The sequence below is a fragment of the Pinus tabuliformis genome, chromosome X (assembly GCF_031772625.1).
Source record: "Pinus tabuliformis cultivar Carrire ecotype Pingquan chromosome X, CPIR1, whole genome shotgun sequence".
NCBI lineage: Eukaryota > Viridiplantae > Streptophyta > Pinopsida > Pinales > Pinaceae > Pinus > Pinus tabuliformis.
Window position 1 is genome coordinate 19,355,693 of NC_142308.1, and position 21,688 is coordinate 19,377,380.

Genomic DNA, 21,688 nt, shown 5'->3' on the forward strand with positions numbered 1-21,688 from the left:
ATGCTTGCAGAATGTGTGTTTTTAGAAATCAATGTAAGCAATGGAGAAGACCCTTGTTCCACATCTTCTATCAATATCATAATTTTTATTGCTGAAGGTTTTTATTATAGCAAAAGGGCAAGGAATGTCACACTGTATACATTGTTGTCAGGATAGCCATTAGTGGAAAAAGGAAAGTTTTTTCACTTGAACACAAGATCGATGATGGAATGCACTGTTCTTTCAGCTTGCTGAGCCTAAAATATTTAAGGTGCACATCACTGTAGCTGAAGGCTTTGAGAAGGAAAACAAGAGTAAAGTTAAGTGCCTTTAAATGCACCTCTAGATAATAAAACACAGTTGTGTCTCGGTTGTCAGCCAAGGTGACTAATAAGAAAACATAATATTATTAATGTCCAACAAGTGAATACTAAAATAGTGTTGATTTGTGGTAGCATCAGATGTGCTCTAGCCATGAAAATTGGTGGAGAGGCTAAGGCACATAAGATCTCCAAGTCCCAAAAATGGTTTGGAGAAATTCCACCCAATTGGAGAGATATTAAAATAATTAATATTTTTAATGGGGTTCCTAAGTCTAAACTTAGGAAAATTAAAATATTAATGGGTATTAATGTAAAACTGTGTGAGAATGTTCTAAATGACATGGATCAAGCCAAATCTAATCTTAGCCATTGATTAGGGACTTAATCTCAACCATTGAAGACTCAACAAGAAAAGTATAAAAGGAGGCTTGAGGGTCAGTTGGAGGTACACCAAATTGATCAGTCAGTTTGATTTTCTGGAACGGGGTTTGCTGAGAGAATCGAACCAGTGATCCGTTGCAGCGAGGGGCAGTTCGGCACAAGGTCGAGAACACATAGCAAAGAGGCAGAGATAGTATTAGAGAGACAGCGTAGAGCCTGGAGAGGTTGACGCAGAGGCAGCTGGGAGCTACACAAAGGCTGAAGAGGCCAACGTGGGTGACACAGAGGGTCTGAGGGTTGACGCAGCGGCTAGCAAAGCTGACGCAGGGCCAAGAGGCAGCGCCGGGAGAATTTTTGTGGGGCAAACTGAGTACTGGTGAGCCAAGAAGGGTGACGCAGTCCCTGCAGAGTGATGCAGAGCAGCAGAGAAGCTTGGAGCAGCTTTCGCTGTCCAACTAAGGAGTTGCCATTGTTGCTGTGGGATCGTTCATCCGATGATTGATTAGCCGGAATATCTATCTCCGAGGAGAGGTACAACTGTCAAGGGCATTCTCTATTGGCTGAGCCATTTTTGGCACCCTAGCTGTATTCAAAAACTACATAATAATAAAATCTTCATATCTGTTGCACCAGTTTTCCCGCATTGGTTTTTTCCGGGACGGTTGTCCAAAATAATAGTGTCCCTTGTGTTTTTGTCTCATTTATTTCAGTTGTTGATCTGTATATGAGTTAAGGTTGCATTTGTGTTTATTTCAGTATTTATATTTATAAATAACTTGTTAATGGAATAAACAAGTAGGAGAAATTAAACCAGATAATGCAGTAGGGATTTCTAATGTGTTAGATTCAGAAATTTCAACATGGTATCAGAGGATTGCAGATCACAGGAGAACTGAAGGCACCAGCAGTAATATGAGGAATTTGCAGCAGTAGCAACTGTCCTGAGAGACAGCGTTGTTCCAGAGCAGAAGCAACAAAGAAGAAGTGATGCAGAGAGCCTGCATCATCATTTTGAGCCAGGAGGAGGGTCAGCGCAGAGGCAGAGGGGCAGATCAGACCTACGCAGTGCCCAGTCATATTTCTAAGCCAGGAAGGATCGACGCTGTGGCCAGGAGGAGCAGATTCTGCCATTGCCGGAATTGCGCAAATCTTGAAAGGCTCAGTTTCTTCAGTTGTCGGGGCTTGGGGAGCTATGGGCAGATTGTGATTATGAAGCTGGTGGGGTGTTGTTTCTGTCACTGCAAAACAGTACCTAAGGAGACAGAACCAAGGTAGAGAGAGTCGCTACCATGACAGATTACTAGCCAAGAAATCCAGATCCAAGTTGCAGTTGCAAGGAGGATTGGAGAGGAGTGGTTCGATAGTTGGCTAGAGGATTTCCAGGAGGGAAATCATGACTTAGAGGGAGATTTCCAGGAGGGAATTCAAAACTCAGAGGCACTCCAGAAGAGGAGTTGAAATGGCAATGAACAGACTAAGGGATCAGGATAAGTTGGACGGGACTTCCAAGTTTGTCGTCTGGAAGGTCGAGATCCCGGTAGTCCTCGATCGACATCGCATCAAGGACTTTTCCTTGAGAACCATAGCTATCCTAGTCGACCCAGCGGAAAATGAAAAGTATGAGGATACAATGACGAGGTCGATGTGCATGATCCTTGACGAGGTCAAAGGTCATGTCGTACCACATATTGTTGAAAAGAACACAGAAAGGAGATGTGGGACACTTTGAAGACCTTGTAACAAGGCACTTCCATGCAGCGAAAGATGCTATTAGAAAATCAGTTGCGATCATATCAAATGCAAAAAGGAGACCAGATAGATTCGTTCCTCCTCAAATTGCAGGAGATTTGTGACCAGCTTACTTCCGTGGGGTATACACCGGATCCGGAGTTCATGGTGAGAATTGCCCTGAATGCAGTGTCCGAGGAGTGGGAGACATTTGTCCAAAGTATTTTTGGCAGGGCTACCCTTCTAGGATGGGAGGAGATGTGGGCGGCTCTTCACCAAGAAGAGATCAAGCGGATGACCAAGGCAGGGAGTAGTGGCAGGGGAGGACGAATCAAGAAAGAGGAGGATGCGGCTCTAGCATCTGCGGGACAGCAAGGGAAGAGGAAGAATAAGGATATCTCCAAGGTGAAGTGCTTCCATTGTAAGGAGTTGGGACATTATGCATCCTAGTGTCTCAGGAAGGAAAACAAGGGAGAGGCTTTTGACTCCAAGACAGCTCCAGCTAAGGGGGAGAAAGAAGTCTAGACTGATGACGACTGTGCCATGGGTGCTCATGCACCTCTAGAGAAGAGGTGGGGAGACATTGAATTCTATGTTGATTTGGGGTAGCATCGGATGTGCTCTAGCCGTGAAAATTGGCGAAGAGGCTAAAGCACATGAGATCTCCAAGACCTAGAAAGGGTTTGGGCAGATTCTAACAGGTTTGGGAGATATTAAAATAATTAATATTTTAATGGAGTTCCTAAGTCTAAACTTAGGAAAAATAAAATATTAATGGGTATTAATATAAAACTGGGTTAGAATGGTCCAAAAGTCATGGATCAAGCCAAATCTAATCTTAGCCGTTGATTAGAGATTTAATCTCGGTCGTTGATGGACCAACGAGAAAAGTATAAGAGGAGGCTTGAGGGTCAGTTGGAGAACACACCAAGAGAGATCAAGAACTCGATTTTCTGGGGCAGGGTTTGTTGAGGAAATTGAGTGAGTGATCTGAGTTGCAACTGAGGGGCAGTGAATACATAGCAGAGAGGCAGAGTTAGTACCAGGAGGATCAAGGCAAAGTCGAGAGAGGGACACAGAGCTAGCTAGAGGCCACGCAAAGACAGCCAGGAGTTGCGTAGAGCCAGAGAGGGCCTACATGTGAGATGTAGAGGCTTCAGGGGCTGACGCAGAGGCTCCAGAAGCTGACGCAGAGCCCAGAGAGGCTGACGCTGGGCCTAGAGGCAGTGCTGGGAGCATTTCATGGGACACACTGAGAGCTGGAGAGCCGGATAGGGTGACACAGTCCCTATCAAAGTGATGCAGAGCAGCAGAAGCTGCATTGTTGCTGTGGGATCGTTCATCCAGTGTTTTAGCCGAAATATCTATCTCCGACTAAGAGGTACTACTGCCAAGGGCATTCTCCGTTGGGTGAGCCATTTCTGACACCCCAGGTTGTATACTGAAACTTCATAATAATAAAACCCTCTGAATAGCTGCACCGGTTTTCCCACATTGGGTTTTTCCGAGGACACTAGTCCAAAAACAACGGTGTCACATGTATGCTTGTTTACTTTCAGTTGATGATCTGTATGTGTTGATAATATACTTGTATTTATTTTCAATATTTACATGGTAAATAACTTGTTAAGTAATTGAACAAGTAGGAAGAAATAAATCAGATAGTACAGAAAGAATTTCTAACAGGTTAAACTTAGAAATTCCAACATGGTATCAGAGCGTGGTTGCAGATCACAGGATAACTGAAGGCATCCACCGAGCAGAGCAGTAGCAGCAGAAAGCAGCTGTCTAGAGTGACAGAAGTTGTTCCTAGCAGAATGCAGCAAGGAAGAGGTGATGCAGAGTGCTTGCGTCATCAGTTTGAGCCAGGAGGAGGATCAGCGCAGTGGCCGAGTGGAGCAGACCTCACCTGCGCAGTGCCCGGTCATCTTTCTCAGCCAGGAAGGATTGACGTTGTGGCTAGGAGGTGCAGATTTTGCTGGTGTCGGGATTGCACAAGGCCTAGAAGCTCAGTTCTCCGAGTTGCTGATTTATAGGGGACTGCAGAGCAAAGCTGGTGGGGTACTGTGGTCAGAATAGTACCTAACAGGGCAAGACCAAGGAGGAAGGATTTCCAGAAAGGAAATCGAGACTCAAAGGGAATCGAACCGAGGACTTCCAGGAGGGAAGTAAAGAGACTCAGAGCAGCAATATGGCAGTGAATGGGCTGAGAGATCGGGATAGACTGGACAGAGCTTCCAACTTCGTACTCTGGAAGGCCAAGATCTTGTCCATTCTAGACAGGTATCGCATCAAGCACTTCGCCTTGAAAACGATAGCGATCCCAGTTGACCCAGCTGAAAATGAGAAGTATGAGGAGGCAATGGCCAAGGAAAAGTGCATCATCCTTGATGGGGTCAAGGATCATGTGGTTCCACATATTGCTAAGAAGGACACGGCAAATGAGATGTGGGAGGCCCTGAAGAAATTGTACCAGCATACTTCTGTGCAGAGGAAGATGTTACTTGAAAATCAGTTGCGGTCATACCAGATGCAGAAGGGAGAGCAGATAGATGTCTTCCTCGGTGGATTGAAGGAGATCTATAATCAGCTAACTTCCATAGAGGCCATGCCAGATCAGGAACTAATGGTGAGGACCGCATTGATCACAGTCTCGGAGGCTTGGGTGGTATTTGTCCAGAGCATACTGGGCAGGTCGAGCCTTCCAGATTGGGAGGAATGGTGGGCGGCTCTTCGTCAAGAAGAGATCAGACGGGTAACCAAGGCAGGGAGTAACAGAAAAGGGGTCAGAATCAAGAAGGATGTCGCTCTCGCATCTGCGGAAAAGCAGGAGAAGAGAAAGAAGAAGGACCTCTCTAAGTTCAAATGCCTCCATTGTGGTGAACTGGGTCACTATGCACACCAGTGTCCGAGGAAGAAGAGTAAGGGAGAGGCTTCTGAGAAAGAAGAGGAGGATGACGACTGTGCCATGAGTGTTCATGCGCCACTTGAGAGGAAGTGGAGAGACATCGAGTTGTAGTCAGATGGACTACAGGCGATGAGGGGAAGGATCCTCACGGTACCCAACCTCTTGGATTATACTGTTGAAGTTTCTAAGTTTGCTTAGTTAGAAACCCTCCATGCACTTTATCTGATTTATTCCTACCTACTTGTTATTTTCCTTAACAAGTTATTTACAATGTAAATACTGAAAATAAACACCAGTGCATGCTCAACATATTATAGATCAACAACTAAAAAAAACAGAAACAAACACACCATATGACACCATTATTTTTGGACTAATGTCCCCGAAAAAACCCAATGTGGGAAAACTGGTGCAGCGATCTGAGGGTTTTTTTATTAAGCAATATCAAAGTACAATCTGGGTGCCAAAACTGGCCTACCCAATAGAAAATTTCGTTGGATATAATAACTCTCAATTTCTGACAAATCTCCTGGCTAAAAAACCGGATAATCCCTCTGGCAGCTACTCAGCACCAATCTACCCAAGAAACCCCAGCATTAGCCTCTCTCTAGACTGCGTCAGCCCCTCTCTGCCTCACACTGGCCTTGCATCACCCTGGATTAGATTAGCTAGAGCAGCTCCCGGCTACTTCTACGTGGCCCTGCGTGAGCCCTAGCTAGCTCTGTGTCACTCTCCTTGGCTACTGCGCTGCTCTCCCGGCACTATCTCTGCCTCTTTGTCTCTCTGTACTCAAATGCCCCTCAGCTGCATCTCCTGATCACTAATTCTATCTCTCTTAGCAAACCCCGCTCTAGAGAATAGAATGACTGATCACTTTGGTGTATTCCCCAAGTAACCCTCAAGCCTCCTCTTATACTTTTCCTGTTGACATATCAATGGCCGAGATTAAGTCCCTAATCAATGGCTAAGATTAGATCTGGCTTGATCCATGTCTTTTGGACCATTCTAACACAGTTTCATATTAATACACATTAATATTTTATTTTCCCTAAGTTTAGACTTAGGGACTCCATTAAAAATATTAATTATTTTAATATCTACTGAACTATTTAGAATCTACCCAAACCCTTTCTGGGTATTGGATATCTCATGTGCCCTAACCTCTCCACCAAATTTCATGGCTAGAGCACATACAATGCCACCCCAAATCAACACTCCCTCTTAGCGAGGACTGTCCTCTAGCAATACTCCTCACCCAGTATTACTCTGATCATCTGACATTGATACCTGTCTTGATGCTAGGCCTTCTTGCCCAACATCCTCTGCACTGCGACAACCTGTACTGTTGCCCATGATTCTGCCACTGCCACTGTTGCATCCGTACGACAACTCCCTCTACATCCGTGCTGCTGCTGGTCCTTTCTCCCAGCACTACATCCGTGCTGCTGCTGGTCCTTTCTCCCAGCACTGCATCCGCACTACACCTCCTCTCATCATGTTGCATTGTGCTGCCCACTACTGCACTGCAACCCAGTTACTGAGAAGTAAGTAACTGATCTCCAACTCTGACCTCCCTGTTGGGCTAGAGACACCCACTGATGCTGAAGATCCCTCTGCCACTGACAAGTGCTCCCTCTTTGACCTCTGCGCTGCTGCAACAACTCCCTGCATCTCACACCGTTGCACACCTCTCTGTGCCATCCTGCACTAGTGCAACACTCCTGTGCCTCTTGCACTGTTGTAGCGTGCTAGCCTCGCATTGTCTCGGGACTCCTGCACTATAGCTTTCTCTGACACTCCATCCGCATCCATCTCTACCCACATCAGCGAGTCCTGCTACTCCTCGTCAGGGCTCCCGTAGCAAGGTCTAATCCAAGAGGTTGGGTACCTCGAGGATCCTGCCCCTCATCGCCTATAGTCCACCTGACTACAGCTCGATGTCTCCCCACTTCCGCTCAAGTGGTGCGTGTGCACTCATGGCACAGTCATCATCTGTCAAAACTTCCTTCTCTGCCCATTCTGGCGTTGCCTTAGTCTCGAAAGACTCTCCCTTACTCCTCTTCCTTGGACATTGGGTCGCATAATGACCCAACTCCCCACAGTGGAAGCACTTGATCTTGGAGAGATCTTTCTTCTTTCGCTTCTCATGCTTTCGCTCAGATGCTAGAGCACATCTTCCTCCTCCTGCTTGACTTTGAGCCCCTTACTGCTGCTACCCGTCTTCGACTGTCATCTGATCTCTTCTTGGCGAAGAGTTGCCCACATCTCGTCCCAAGGTGGGAGAGTCCCTTTGCCCAGTATATTCTAGACAAACACCTCCCAGTCTTCTGAGATAGTATTCAAGGATGTCCTCACCATCAACTCCTGATCCAGTGTCGCCTCTATAGTAGTCAACTTATCTTAGATCTCATTCAGACCTCCGAGGAAGGTGTCAATCGGTTCTCCCTTCTTCATCTAATACGACCTCAACTGATTCTCAAGCAACATTTTTCTCTGCACAGAAATATGTTGGTACAGCTTCTTGAGAGCCTCCCACATCTCAAATGTCGTTTCCTTCTCCGCTATGTGTGGTACTACATAATCCTTGATCCCGTCAAGGATAATGCACTTGGCCCTCGCCATCGCCTCCTCGTACTTGTCATTATCATTGAGATCGACTGGGATAGCTATTACCTTCAAGGCAAAGTTCTTGACACGACTCTTGTCAAGTATGGATAAGATTCTGGCCTTCCAGACTGCGAAGTTCAATGCTCCATCCAGTCTATCCTAGTCTCTTACTCCGTGTAGTGCCATGATGCTCCTCTACTTCCCTCTTGGAAGTTCTTTGTTCAACTCCTCTGAGTCTCTACTTCCCGTCTGGAAGTTCTTTTCTGGACTCCCTCTGAGTCCTAATTTCCCTCCTGGAAATCCTTCTACCGATGTCGAGATGCCCCCTACTCTGATCGTCTTATGCAACCGCACCACTAATCTGGGTTCCTCGGCTGGAAACCCTCGGTAGCAACTTCTCTGGCCTTGCTCTGTCAGGTATTGTTCTGACTACAGTGCCTCACCAACTCCACTCTGCGATATTCTCGCAGCCTTCTAAACACCAGCAACCTGAAGGTGAGAGCTCCTAGGCTCTGCACAATCCTGGCACAAACAATCCGGCCTCCTCAGCCAACTGCATCAGCCCTCCCAGTGATTCCATGGCTCTGCGTGAGGCTTCTTTGGCCTTCCTTAGCCTCTGCGTTGCCTCTTCCCGACTCACCCTTGATGATGCAGGCACTACATCACCCTTCCTTGTTGCTGCTCTGCTAGAAACAACTTATGTCACCTCGGGATAGTTGTTTTCTGCTGCTATTGCTCTACTCGATTGATGTCCTTTAGTCCTCCTATGATCTGCAATCACCCTCTGATACCAGGTTGAAGTTTATAAGTTTGCTTAGTTAGAAACCCTCCATGCACTTTATCTAATTTATTCCTACCTACTTGTTATTTTCCTTAACAAGTTATTTACAATGTAAACACTGAAAATAAACACTAGTGCATGCTCAACATATTACAGATCAGCAACTAAAAGAAACAGAAACAAACACACCATATGACACCATTATTTTTGAACAATGTCCCCGGAAAAACATAATGTGGGAAAACTGGTGCAACTATCTGAGAGTTTTCTTATTAACCAATATCAGAGTACAATCTAGGTGCCGAAACTGGCCTACCCAACAAAGAATTTCCTTGGCGGTAATACCTCTCAGTTTCTGACAAATCTCCTGGCTGAAAGCGCAGATAATCCTTTCGGCAGCTACTTAGCACCAATCTGCGCCAGAAACCCCAGCGTCAGCCTCTCTCTACCTCACGCTGGCCCTGATCACCCCGGATGGGTCTGCGTCAGCAACGCTGGCCTCTCTGAGGCTCTACGCAGCTCCCAGCTGCTTCTGCGTGAGCCCTCGCTGGCTCTGCGTCACTCTCCTTGGCTACTGTGTTGCTCCCCCAACACTATCTCTGCCTCTTTGTCTCTCTGTACTCAAATGCCCCTCAGTTGCATCTCCTAATCAACAACTCTATCTCTCTCAGCAAACCCTGCTCTAGAGAATAGAATGACTGATCACTCTGGTGTATTCTTCAAGTGACCCTCAAGCCTCCTCTTATACTTTTCCTGTTAACATATCAACAGCTGAGATTAAGTCCCTAATCAATGGCTAAGATTAGATCTGGCTTGATCAATGTCTTTTGGACCATTCTAACACAGTTTCATATTAATACACATTAATATTTATATTAATTATTTTAATATCTCCTGAACTATTTAGAATCTGCGCAAACCCTTTCTGGGTATTAGTTATCTCATGTGCCCCAACCTCTCCACCAAATTTCGTGGCTAGAGCACATTCGATGCTACCCCAAATCAACATATACTGGCAGATGTTGGTAGAGATGGATGCGGATGAAGCAACATAGAGTGCTACAGTGCAGGAGTCCCAAGACAGCGCAGAGGCTAGTAGGATGCAATAGTGCGAGAAGCACGGGAGTATTGCACCAACGCAAGATGGCACGGAGAGGTGTGCAATGGTGCGAGATGCATGGAATTGTTGCAATAGCGCATAAGTCTGTAGAGGGAGCACTTGTTAATGGTAGAGGGAGCTTCAGCATCAGGAGAGTCTCTAGCCTGACAGGGATGTCAAAGTTGGGTGGATCAGTTACTTCCTTCTCAGTAACTGCGTTGCAGTGCAGCGATTCGCAGTTAGTAGTGGCAGTGCTATGGGCAATAGATGCAGCATGAGGAGAAGGGGATGCAGTGCAGATGCAGCAATGGCAGTGGCAGGGCCATGGGCAACAGCACGGATGCAGAGGGAGCTGTCGTACAAATGCAGCAGTGGCAATGGCAGGGCCATGGGCAACAATACAGGATGCAGCAGTGTAGAGGATGTGGGTGAGGAGGCCTAGTATCAACACAGGTACCGGTGCTAGATAATCAAAGTGATGCTCAATGAAGAGTGTTACTAGAGCACAGTCCTCTCTAAGAGGGAGTGTTGATTTGGGATAGCATCGGATGTGCTCTAGCCATGAAAATTAGTGGAGAGGCTAAAGCACATGAGATCTCCAAGACCCAAAAAGGGTTTGGGCAGATTCTAACTAGTTTGGGAGATATTAAAATAATTAATATTTTTAATTGAGTTCCTAAGTCTAAACTTAGGAAAAATAAAATATTAATGGGTATTAATATAAAACTGGGTTAGAATAGTCCAAAAGTAATGGATCAAGCCAAATCTAATCTTAGTCATTGATTAGAGATTTAATCTCGGCCGTTAATGGACCAACGAGAAAAATATAAGAGGCTTGAGGATCAGTTGGAGAACACACCAAGAGAGATCAACAACTCGATTTTCTAGGGCAGGGTTTGCTGAGGAAATTAAGTGAGTGACCTGAGTTGCAGATGAGGGGCAGTGAATACATAGTAGAGAGGCAGAGTTAGTACCAGGAGGATCAGCGCAGAGCCAGGAGAGGGATGCAGAGCCAGCTAGAGGCCACGCAGAGGCAGCCAGGAGCTGCGCAGAGCCAGAGAGGGCCAGCGTGTGAGACGCAAAGGGTCTAGGGGCTGACGCAGAGGCTCCAGAAGCTGACGCAAAGCCCAGAGAGGCTGACGCTGGGCTAGAGAGGCTGACGCAGGGCCTAGAGGCAGCGCTGGGAGCATTTCGTGGGATAGACTGAGAGCTGGAGAGCCGGATAGGGTGACGCAGTCCCTATCAAAGTGACGTAGAGCAATAGAAGTTGCATTGTTGCTGTGGGATCGTTCATCTGGTGTTTTAGCCAGAATATATGTCTCCGACTGAGAGGTACTACTGCCGAGGGCATTCTCTATTGGATGAGCCATTTCTAGCACCCAAGTTGTATTCTAAAACTGCATAATAATAAAACCCTCTAAATAGTTTCACCGGTTTTCCCACATTGGGTTTTTCCGGGGACATTAGTCCAAAAACAACGGTGTCACTTGTGTGCTTGTTTACTTTCAATTGATGATCTGTATGTGTTGATACTGTACTTGTATTTATTTTCAGTATTTACATAGTAAATAACTTGTTAAATAATTGAACAAGTAGGAAGAAATAAATCAGATAGTACAGGAAGAATTTCTAACGGGTTAAACTTAGAAATTCCAACATTGTAGTCAAGAGGACTACATACTAGGGGCAGGATCCTTGTGGTGCCCAAACTCTTGGATCATATCCGGCTACGGGAGCCCTAAAACGACAATAGAAGGATGACAGAGGTCGGGCCGACCAAAGTGTCGCGGAGCAGCAAAGCCGTGCTTGGGTGCAAAAATCTGAGGCAGCGTAGTGGAGGTTGCAGCAGTGCGAGAGGCACAGAGGTGTGCAGCAGCATAGTGGCAGCAGAGGGAGCACAGCATAGCAGCAGAGGCAGCGTCAGTTTCGCGTGGCTTCCAGACTAACTGGGATGTCAGTACTTGGGAGGAATCAATTACCTACTTCTCGGTAACTGAGTTGCAGTGCAACAATTAGCAATCGCAGTGCTAGGGGCAGCATGGGCAGCATATTGAGAGGTAGCTGCAGTATAGATGTAGCAGTGGCAGTGTCTTGGGCAACAGTACAGGAAGCAGTAGTGCAGATGATGAGACGCAGCAGGCCAAGCATTAGCACAGGTACCAGTGCGGAAGGATAAGTGTGATGTTTCAGTGGTGGAGCATTACTAGAGCACATTCCTCGATAAGAGGGAGTGTTGATTTGTAGTAGCATCAGATATGCTCTAGCCATAAAAACTGGTGGAGAAGCTAAGGCGCATAAGATCTCCAAGACCTGGAAGTGGTTTGGAGAAATTCTACCTGGTTAGAGAGATATTAAAATAATTAATATTTTTAATGGGGTGCCTAAGTCTAAACTTAGGAAAATCAAAATATTAATGGGTATTAATATAAAACTGGATGACAATGTTCTAAATGACATGGATCAAACCAAATCTAATCTTAGTCGTTGATTAGGGACTTAATCTCGGCCGTTGAAGACTCAACAAGAAAAGTATAAGAGGAGGCTTGAGAGTCAGTTGGAGGTACACCAAATTGATTAGTTAGTTCAATTTTCTGGAGCCAGGTTTGTTGAGAGAATTGAACTAGTGATCTGCTGCAGCGAGAGGCAGTTCGGCACAAGGCCGAGAATACATAGCAGAGGCAGAGATAGTGCCAGAGAGACAGCGCAAAGCCTGGAGACACTGACACAGAGGTAGCTGGGAGCTATGCAAACGCTGAAAAGACTAGTGTGGGTGACGCAGAGGGTCTCAGGGCTGACGCATAGGCTTCAGTAGTTGCGCAAAGGCTAGCAAAGCTGACGCAGGGCCAAGAGATAGCACCGGGAGAATTTTCGTGGGGCAGACTGAGTGCTAGTTAGCTGGGAAGGGTGACGCAGTGCCTGCAGAGTAACGCAGAGAAGCTTGGAGCAGCTTTCGTTGTCCAGCTAAGGAGCTTCCATTGTTGTTGTGGGATCGTTCATCGGGTGATTGATCAGCCGGAATATTTGTCTTCGAGGAGAGGTACTACTACCGAGGGCATTCCCTGTTGGGTAAGCCATCTCTGGCGCACTAGATGTATTCAAAAACTGCATAATAACAAAACCCTCATATTTGTTGCATCGGGTTTCCCACATTGGGCTGGGGACGATTATCCAAATATAACAGTGTCCCTTGTGTGTTTGTCTCAGCTATTTCAGTCGCTAATCTGTATATGATTAAAGGCTACATTTGTGTTTATTTCGGTATTTATATTTATAAATAACTTGTTAATGGAATAAACAAGTAGGAGAAATTAAACCAGATAATGCAGTAGGGATTTCTGATGTGTTAGATTCATAAATTTCAACAAATAGATCAGAGGTATTGTTGGGTACAACGATGTCAATGCAAAGTGGGAGTGTTGAAGTGGCTCTTATAAAAATAGAATGCAGAAAGCAAGAATATGAATCTAATCTAAACCATGTGGAAACAATATCCAGACTTCACCGCTGGAGGTCATTATAAAAGAAAGGTATACCATATAAGCAGATCGAGGATCTGGAAAATGGAAATAAGCAATGAGCAATGTATCTCAAAGTTTGTTGGATCTGGATCTGTCTGTCCTAGCATTTGCGACCGAATGGAGGAACCTCAAGATAGAGGACTGCCTAGAAGAAGTGTTGAAAGAAATGTGGGATGATGTGTTGTGTTGTTGTCAGGACAAGGTGCACCATCGGAGTCAACACAATTTGCGCTGACAATTGATGCGAGCTCTGGACTAGCTAAGCTATTGAGGCCTTTATGGAGTGTGGGCAATCCTCCAAGGACATATTGATCTATGATTGGGGCCCAGGCCACTATCCATTTATCTCTTTATGGAAGTGATACACTAAGTGGAGGTTGGCCTTGGAGGCAACTAGAGTCAAACATCTTTGTTAAAATTGGCAACTAGGGCCAAACTCCATGTGGGTCACCTTATTCATGGCTAATAATATTTTTCCTAGATTCCTCTCGTCAAGAGGTGTAGGATTGATCTAAAGATCATCCAATTCCGATAAGTATTTATGGAGATATGAATTTATTTTGATTATGGAATAATTATGAAGCCAACCAGCGATTCATGTAGGCTCAGAAGCCCAACGACGCATCTATTCATCATCAACATTTGTATATAAATACAGGAGGTCTTTTCCTCATTTGGCCACTCACACTCATCACATCTCTCTCTCTCCTACGCAGAAAAGAGGCTCTTCTCCTACTACGCAGAAAGGGACTCTTCTCTCACACGTGTGGAAGGAAGGATACAGAATTTAGGGCTGCAACTGCAGATCGGAACTTTGACCAGTGTTGACCATCAGACTCTCTCTCAGAACTTCGCTATAGGTGGAACTGACTCTCCTCAGAAGGTCATACATTTTGGTGAAGGAATCAAGGCAATCCGACAGCCGGTTTGCAAGATATTGTCTGCCCTATTTTAGGGTTGATCTAGGGTTTGCTGCTACTAATACAAATCAGATTTTTGTACTATTTCTCTCTGCTGAATTATTGAAGATAAAAGAAGATTTGATCAAAGGGTTTCCCCATATCGAGGTTTGTCCCTGGCTAGCCGCCACATCTTCTGTCTCTTGTCTTGGCTTGCTTTCTGTCAATCGTTTAGTGTTCTATCTGCACTTTACTTAATGTACATGTGATTGCTAATCTGTGGATAATGATAATAAAAAGAAGTAAACTGCTCTAAGCATAGAACATACCATAACTTAACAATCTCTAATTCAAGAATCTGAAGAAATTAGACAAAATTTGGGACTCTCTGAATAAGCAATGGAGCCTCCCTTTAATCTCATAGTAAACAAGGCACCGAAAGATAAATTTCTCCTTACTCTCAATGTCTTGAAGATGGAAAAACTACGTATCATGTCCAATCTATCAATAAGTCGATCAAGCTCTACTCAAAGGCTATGACAGCTTACCCTGAAATGGCCTAGAGGGATTTAAATAGCATGCATCCAATGGCAAAGTGTGTACTTGTTAGTTTTTGGAGTAGCAACGAACAGGTGTTCTAGTCTCTGTGGTGTCTAAGAGGCTAAGGAACATGAGGTCTCCAAAACCTAGAAGAGTTTCACAAGAAAAGCCTTAGAAACACCTCAATTAGATTAATTATCCTATAATTAAATATTTCCTAAGTCTAACTTAGGAAAAGTGGTCAATTAAGTCAAATTAATTGAAGAAGGTCAGTTATGCTTTAGAGACTTCCAAAAAAGTTAATTGATGGAGTCAAGATGATCTTAGCCATTGATTGAAATGTGAACATGGTTGTTGGTTGCCCGATAGAATATTATCAAAGTAAGGTCGATGGGGTTGGAGATGACACAATTTATTGAGAGAGTAGTTCGACTTACCCAGTTGCAGTGATTCAGCAAGGGCGCAGTTGAAGCTAGGGAGACACCAACATCGAGGCATTCAGCAAAGATTTGAGAGGAAATTTTCAGTGATTTCCAGTTTCCAAAGGCATGAAGGAAATCGATCCAGTCTGGAGAGAAGGAGACCGATTTAGCAGTATGAGTTGCCAAAGAGACTATGCTTCAATTCCCAATTGTTGGATCTATTTCCCAAACGCAAAGCAAGTGGGTCTAGCAGTTGTTGGAGGTAGTTTTATTTGCAGGGACGATTTCCCAGAGGCTATACAAATTTCCTACGACCAATAGTGCGTGTTCCAACCAGGCAATGCGAATAGCCAGAGAAATTGTGAATTGGTTGGGAGAGGTCAAATCCAATTGCAGAGGGAGACAGAGTCTAGTTATTTTTGTCAGTGGAGATTATCACTTGCCAGAGCTTTGCCAGTGAAAGGCAAGCATTTGCAATATTTCTCAAATTGTTGAATAATAATAAAACCCTCATCTGTTGCACTAGTTTTCCCTTCAGGGCTTTTCCAAGGACATTTGTCCAAAAATAACAGTGTCAAAATTATTGTGTCTATGCATTCTTTTCTCAATTCTGTATTTTATATTTCCCAGCATATTTTATTTGTGAAGATTGTAGTAGTGGATTGTTTGTTATTTGTCATAATATTAATTTACGAAAGACAAAGAAACTACATAAGTTACGAGAATAATACCCAGTCACTACAATCATGGAAATTTCACATGGTATCAAAGGAAATCGGAGAAGAAGAGCACTAGAACGAGATTGGTGTAGTTCAGAGGGAGATCTAAAGCAATAAAGAGAAAATATGTGTAGGCCATCCAGGCAATGCTTATAGCAGAGCCAGTAGTTCGACTTCCAGTCTAGGGAGATGATCTGGAGGAAGTGCGAGTTGTCTCATTGAGAAATAGCAGGAAGTAAAGGTGCAGGAAAAGGGTTTCTAGAGGCAGATCAGATTTCGCAGAGTAGATCTAGCGCAGAGAGTTTGCAGCATAAGGGTTTTGCAGTAGCAAATCAGTGCAAGGTAACGAAGAGAAGGAAAATAAGGGTTTCAAAACCCAGTTTATAATTTCTCCAGTTGGTTGAGTTCTCAAATTTTCCAAATATGGTCGCAGAAATATTCAAAAACCAAGATGATATGGATTTCTCTTCCATGTTGGAAGATGAATTCGCTTAGATTACTTGTCTCTCTAGCTCGACTTCACAGGGTGTCCAGTATATAGACAGTGGAGTGTTAGCACACACGATAGGAGTTAGAGGAAGTCAAGAGCAAGCAACATTGTTGCAGATGTGTTGCATGTGCTAGGCCAAGGTATGAACATGATTTCAGTATCAAAACTACATGACAAGGGATATCATGTCTACTTCGTAGGGAAGAAGGTGTTCATCAAACACCAGAACTCGAAGAAGTTTACACAGATTGGGGTTCGAAGCAAATAGATTATATAAGTTGCAGCTCGATTCTCCAAAGGCACTAGTTACCAGCAGCAATAGCAGTGGGAGAGACCTGGGTGAATTGTGGCATAGGAGAATGGGACATTTACACCATAGAGCACTGAAGATGCTCAAGGAGACAGTGACGTGTGTTCCAGAATTAAGCACAGAACATGAAGATGTGAGCAAGGGGTGTGTACTTGGGAAATTTGCTAAGGCAGCATTCCCAAGAAGTGACAGTAGATCAAATAGTGTGCTGCAACTTGTACATTCAGATATTTGCGGCCCGATGTAAACTAGATTCTTAGATAGTATGAGCAGTTCGTCACCTTCATATATGACTACTCCAAGAAGACGTGGATCTACTTTTTCAAGACCAAGGATGAGATCTTCAGTCGTTTCCAAGAGTTTAAGGCTCTAGTGGAAAACATGATATGGAAAAACATCAAGGTACTTCATACAGATAACAAAGGGGAGTACACAAATAGTGACTTCACGAGATTCTGTGCAAAGGAGGGCATCATGAGGAAGTGGATAGCTCCACACAATCCACAGTAGAATGGAGTAGTGGAGCAAAAGAAAAAATCTATAATTGGAAAACAAAGGCTATGTTGTATGACCAGGACATGCCTAAGTTTCTATGGGTAGAGGCATGTAGCACAGCAGTGTACAGACAGAACAGGGTTCCTCACAGGGTGTTGGGGAAGATAACACCAGAGGAGGTTTTCTCAAGGAAGAAACCAGAGGTCAACCACTCTAGAATCTTTGCAGTATAGCATATTGGCATGTGCCAGATGAGAAACGCATTAAATTAGATCAAATTGCAGAGAAAGGCTACTTCATTGGGTATGGCGAAACCTCAAAGGCATGCAGGATCTATATTCCTAAGAGCAAGAGGATCACTGTGAGACAGGACGTGAAGTTCATGGAGGAAAAGGCCTTGAGGAGATCTCGCGAGTTGCTAGCAGGTGATATAGGTGAGCCAGCAAAAGCTCCATTGGTTCAGCAACAAGGATAGTTGTAGGGCCAGTTGCAAGTTCAGCAAAGTACTAGTATAGTTACTAGTGCGAGCACTAGCTCAAGTACAGGTGATCCAACGAGTTTGCAGCAGACAAAGCAATAGAGGCAAGATGAGGAACTAGTAGAACCACCTATCACTAGAGGTAGAACTAGCAGAGAAGTCTGTCAGACGTTGAAGGATGCGCAAGAGTTTATGGGGGCTCGTAGGATGGGCAAAAGGGAGCGCAAACAACCAAGTACCAAACGTTGGTGGCACAGGTTGTTGAACCTTCCAATTATTAGGAGGCTACATAGCATCAAGTGTGGCAGGATGCCATGGTGGAATATAGCTCCATCATGATAAACGATGTATGGGAGGTTGTGCCTAGACCTGTGGATAGGTCAGTTGTAGACTCCAAGTGGATCTATAAGATCAAGTACATTGCAAATAGTAGTGTAGAGAAGTACAAGTCTAGGTTTGTGGCCAAGGGGTATGCGCAAAATGAAGGTATAGACTATGAGGAGACCTTCACACCACTGGACAGATATACTTCAATTCGGTCAATGAAATGTCTAGCAGCACAGATGGGATGGCAAATTCACTAAATGGACGTCAGACAACATTCTTGAATGAGGTGATAGAGGAGGAGGCATATATCAAACAACTAGAGGGTTTTGAGATGCATGAGAGGGGCACACATGTGTCCAGCCTAAATAGAGGGCTATATCGCCTCAAACAGGCTCCCAGGGCATGGTATGGTCAAATAGATATCTACTTGTAGCAAATGGGCTTCATGAAGAGCGAAGCAAACTCCAATCTGTATTATCTGATGGTTGGAGGTAAGCCACTCATCCTAGTGTTGTATGTGGATGATCTTTTCTTGATAGGCTCATCATGGCTCATAGAGGAACCTAGTAGCAAAATTTGAGATGAAGGATTTGGGGTTGTTGCATTATTTCCTAGGCCTGGAGGTATGGCAGACAGACGGGAGATCTTCCTTGGTCAAGGGAGATATACTATGGAGATCCTGAAGAGGTTCAAGATGTAGGACTGTAGACCCATGTCCACATCTTTGATTACTAACTGGAGGAAGATAAATGCAACGGAGGACAAGGATGTGGAGCCAACCTTGTTTAGGCAGCTCATCACTTCACGTATGCATCTGGTCAACACTTTGTTTGGCAGTCAACACTCTCAGTCAATTTATAGTGGGATCCAAGAGGGTGCACTAGATAGTGGCTAGACAACTTGTGGTACTTGCGTGGCACAATCGAGTATGGGTTGAAGTATACTCGAGGTGATGGTGTCAAGTTATGTGGATATACAGATGCAGACCAGGCAGGCAATTCAGTGAATCGGAAAAGCACGTCAGGTTGTTGCTTCAGTATTGGATCAAGGGTTGTCTCTTGGTGCGGTAGGAAGCAAAAGTCTATAGCACTGAGTTCTGCAAAGTGAAGTGAACAACTTCAATTTAACAGAAGACTATGCATATATATATCTATATATATATATATATATATATATATATATATATATATATATATATAACTGAATGATGATTTTTTACAAAGAGGACCTTTGCTTAAATAAGCCTTTGGGTGCCTTTGTGCCCCAATTATATAATCAACCCTAATTACATATTTTTTTGTTTTTTACATAACATTGCCTTCCTCTCAAAAGAATGCTTTGTCCTCGAAGCATAGGTAATGAAAGGCGTTGTTGACGAAATGCTTCGGTCTCCCAAGAGGCTTCTTCTTCTAGTAGGTCCTTCCACTTAATCAGGTATTCTTTCATTACTCGTGATTAATCAGGTATTCCGGTGCGAATTCCAAAACTTCGAATTTCTCTTCCTTATATTCTCTTTTTCTATGTTCCTTCTAGGTGTCATTTTCTTATCCTTGATTGAACTTGATAGATGAGCTTTTAAATGAGGTCGAGTGCTTCCTTATATATAGGCTTCCCATGGTGGTCGAATAGCCCTTATGAGGTTGACTTGTCATCCCTTGAGGGCCAACTTGTTGCAGCTAGGTTGACTTGATCTTGGAGGGTCTTTTATGACTCAAAATGACTTACATAAATTTTCTTTACATGATACAAAGTGCCCAATGGGGTCTTTCATATATGACAATGACTCAATTGACTTCTTAACTCTATGACAAATCCTAGAAGCACTCAATGGGTGCTTGACCTACAAATAAAATTGACCTTGAGCATGAAACCCATGCTACAAAAACAATAATAATATATTTTCTTTCTTTTTACAATATACAAGAATCAAGAGTAAATTTCATATTTATGAAGACCGAACCTAGTTACATACTTCAATAAGGTGAGCATTAAGAGTCATGGGCCTCCACCATTGCAGAGCATTGATTGCCACACCATGGGCCTCCTCAGCACCACACATTGCTTGCTCGTGCCCCAGCCATATAGAGACGATGATGCACTTGGACCATGTTGCCTAGTCGGCCATATATTTGCACCCAACACTTGGCAGCTCATTCAGGGCCCAGATGGGGTTTTGTCTCATCCAGGGAGACATGGGAGCGCATGTATCATCTTCTAGCCCTCACTAATGGAGGATCGACTTGTTATTGAGCCACTGGAGACCCATGAGACCATTGATTGTGCCCCACAACCACTTGGGAGCACCACAAGATGTTTTGCTTGGAAATCAAGGGGTCGCCCCCTTGATCCTCATTTCTGGAGCCCTTATCTTCATCACAACACTTTGAGGACTCATTTAGGCTTTCCAACGACCCTCTTGACCATTATTCAATCATTTTGGCTAGCTTTGGATGGCTTACTTTTCACTTATTGAGCTATTTGGTGGGCTTCTCACCAAAGGACATGTATTTGGCATATTAAAATATTGTTAGTGGCTTAATTAGGCCAAATTAGACTAAATCAAACTTGAGGAGCCCCATATAAATAGAAGAGGCCTCATTTGTATTGATCATCATCACTTGGATTTCGATCTCTCTTGTAAAAAGAATTCAGACCCTCAATTGTTGGACGAAATTGGATGTTTGGATGCATTTTGATATATGGAAAATTTTGCTATCTTGTCTTGGAGCTTCTCTTTGCAATGTTGATGGATGGATATATTCTCATTATCTTGTAAGTGCCTTTGCTGCTATATTTTTACATTGTTACATGTCTAATGTATGGAATATCATGTCATGGTCTTGAATGTGCCCTAATTAAATGTGAAATTATGAGAAAACTGGGATTACTGAATGCGTTGCATCCATTACTCATAGATAATGATGAACGATTGTTCCTAGAGGCTTGTTTTTCATTTTGCAACCTCAAAATGTTAATTTGGCAGCTTGGAGGCAAATTCCAAACATGGGATTAGATTACTCTTTTTGAGAGGACCAATTTTGACTATTGAATTGCTCAACTTGGAAAGGAAAAGTGTATCTTGGAAGAAAATCCCACGTGCACAAAAGGTCAGGTTGGCCCTGTTACTGCTCAAACTAGCAAGGGACCTAAGGGGGATCCCTAAAGGGCAAATGCTAGGCCAAGGGAAACAAATGGAGACTTAGCCCACTATCACCTTAGCTAAGACTCCCTTCTATTTACAGACTTTCACTGATGGGAGGAGAACCGGTATGTATGGAGTCACCAATGAAGGATAAGTCAATGGACATGATGAGTACTCCAAATAAACCCTTTCCCAGAAGAGTTTGAAGGATAGAGCTTGCTTGCTTTCTAAGAAAAGTGCTATGTATTCTAGCGAAAGGAAGAGAGGATTTGATGGTTAGGTTTATGGGATGAGACTTGTGAAGGAGTTCCCCAATCCCTAGAATCCTTGTTAGAATTAGTATCCCAAATGGTTCTTGAAGAATGATCTTTCAAAGGAGTGGGACCACACAGGTCCAAGTGGACCCAGTCTAGGGTATGAGGAAAGAATGTAGCAAACAATCATATTCTTACCCTAGAAAAGGTTGGGAAATGTTGACACCTAATCCTCATGATTGGGTGAATATAATGTAAATAGAGAAATAAATAATATGAAGAGTCATC

At 44.0% G+C, this 21,688-nt stretch overlaps 1 protein-coding gene across 3 annotated transcripts in view; it reads right to left on the reverse strand.

The window, feature by feature from the left end:
- LOC149138115 (HAD-superfamily hydrolase, subfamily IG, 5'-nucleotidase) overlaps positions 1-21,688 on the reverse strand; it is a 619,402-nt gene that overhangs the window by 355,439 nt on the left and 242,275 nt on the right. The gene's annotated exons all lie outside the window — the stretch shown is intronic.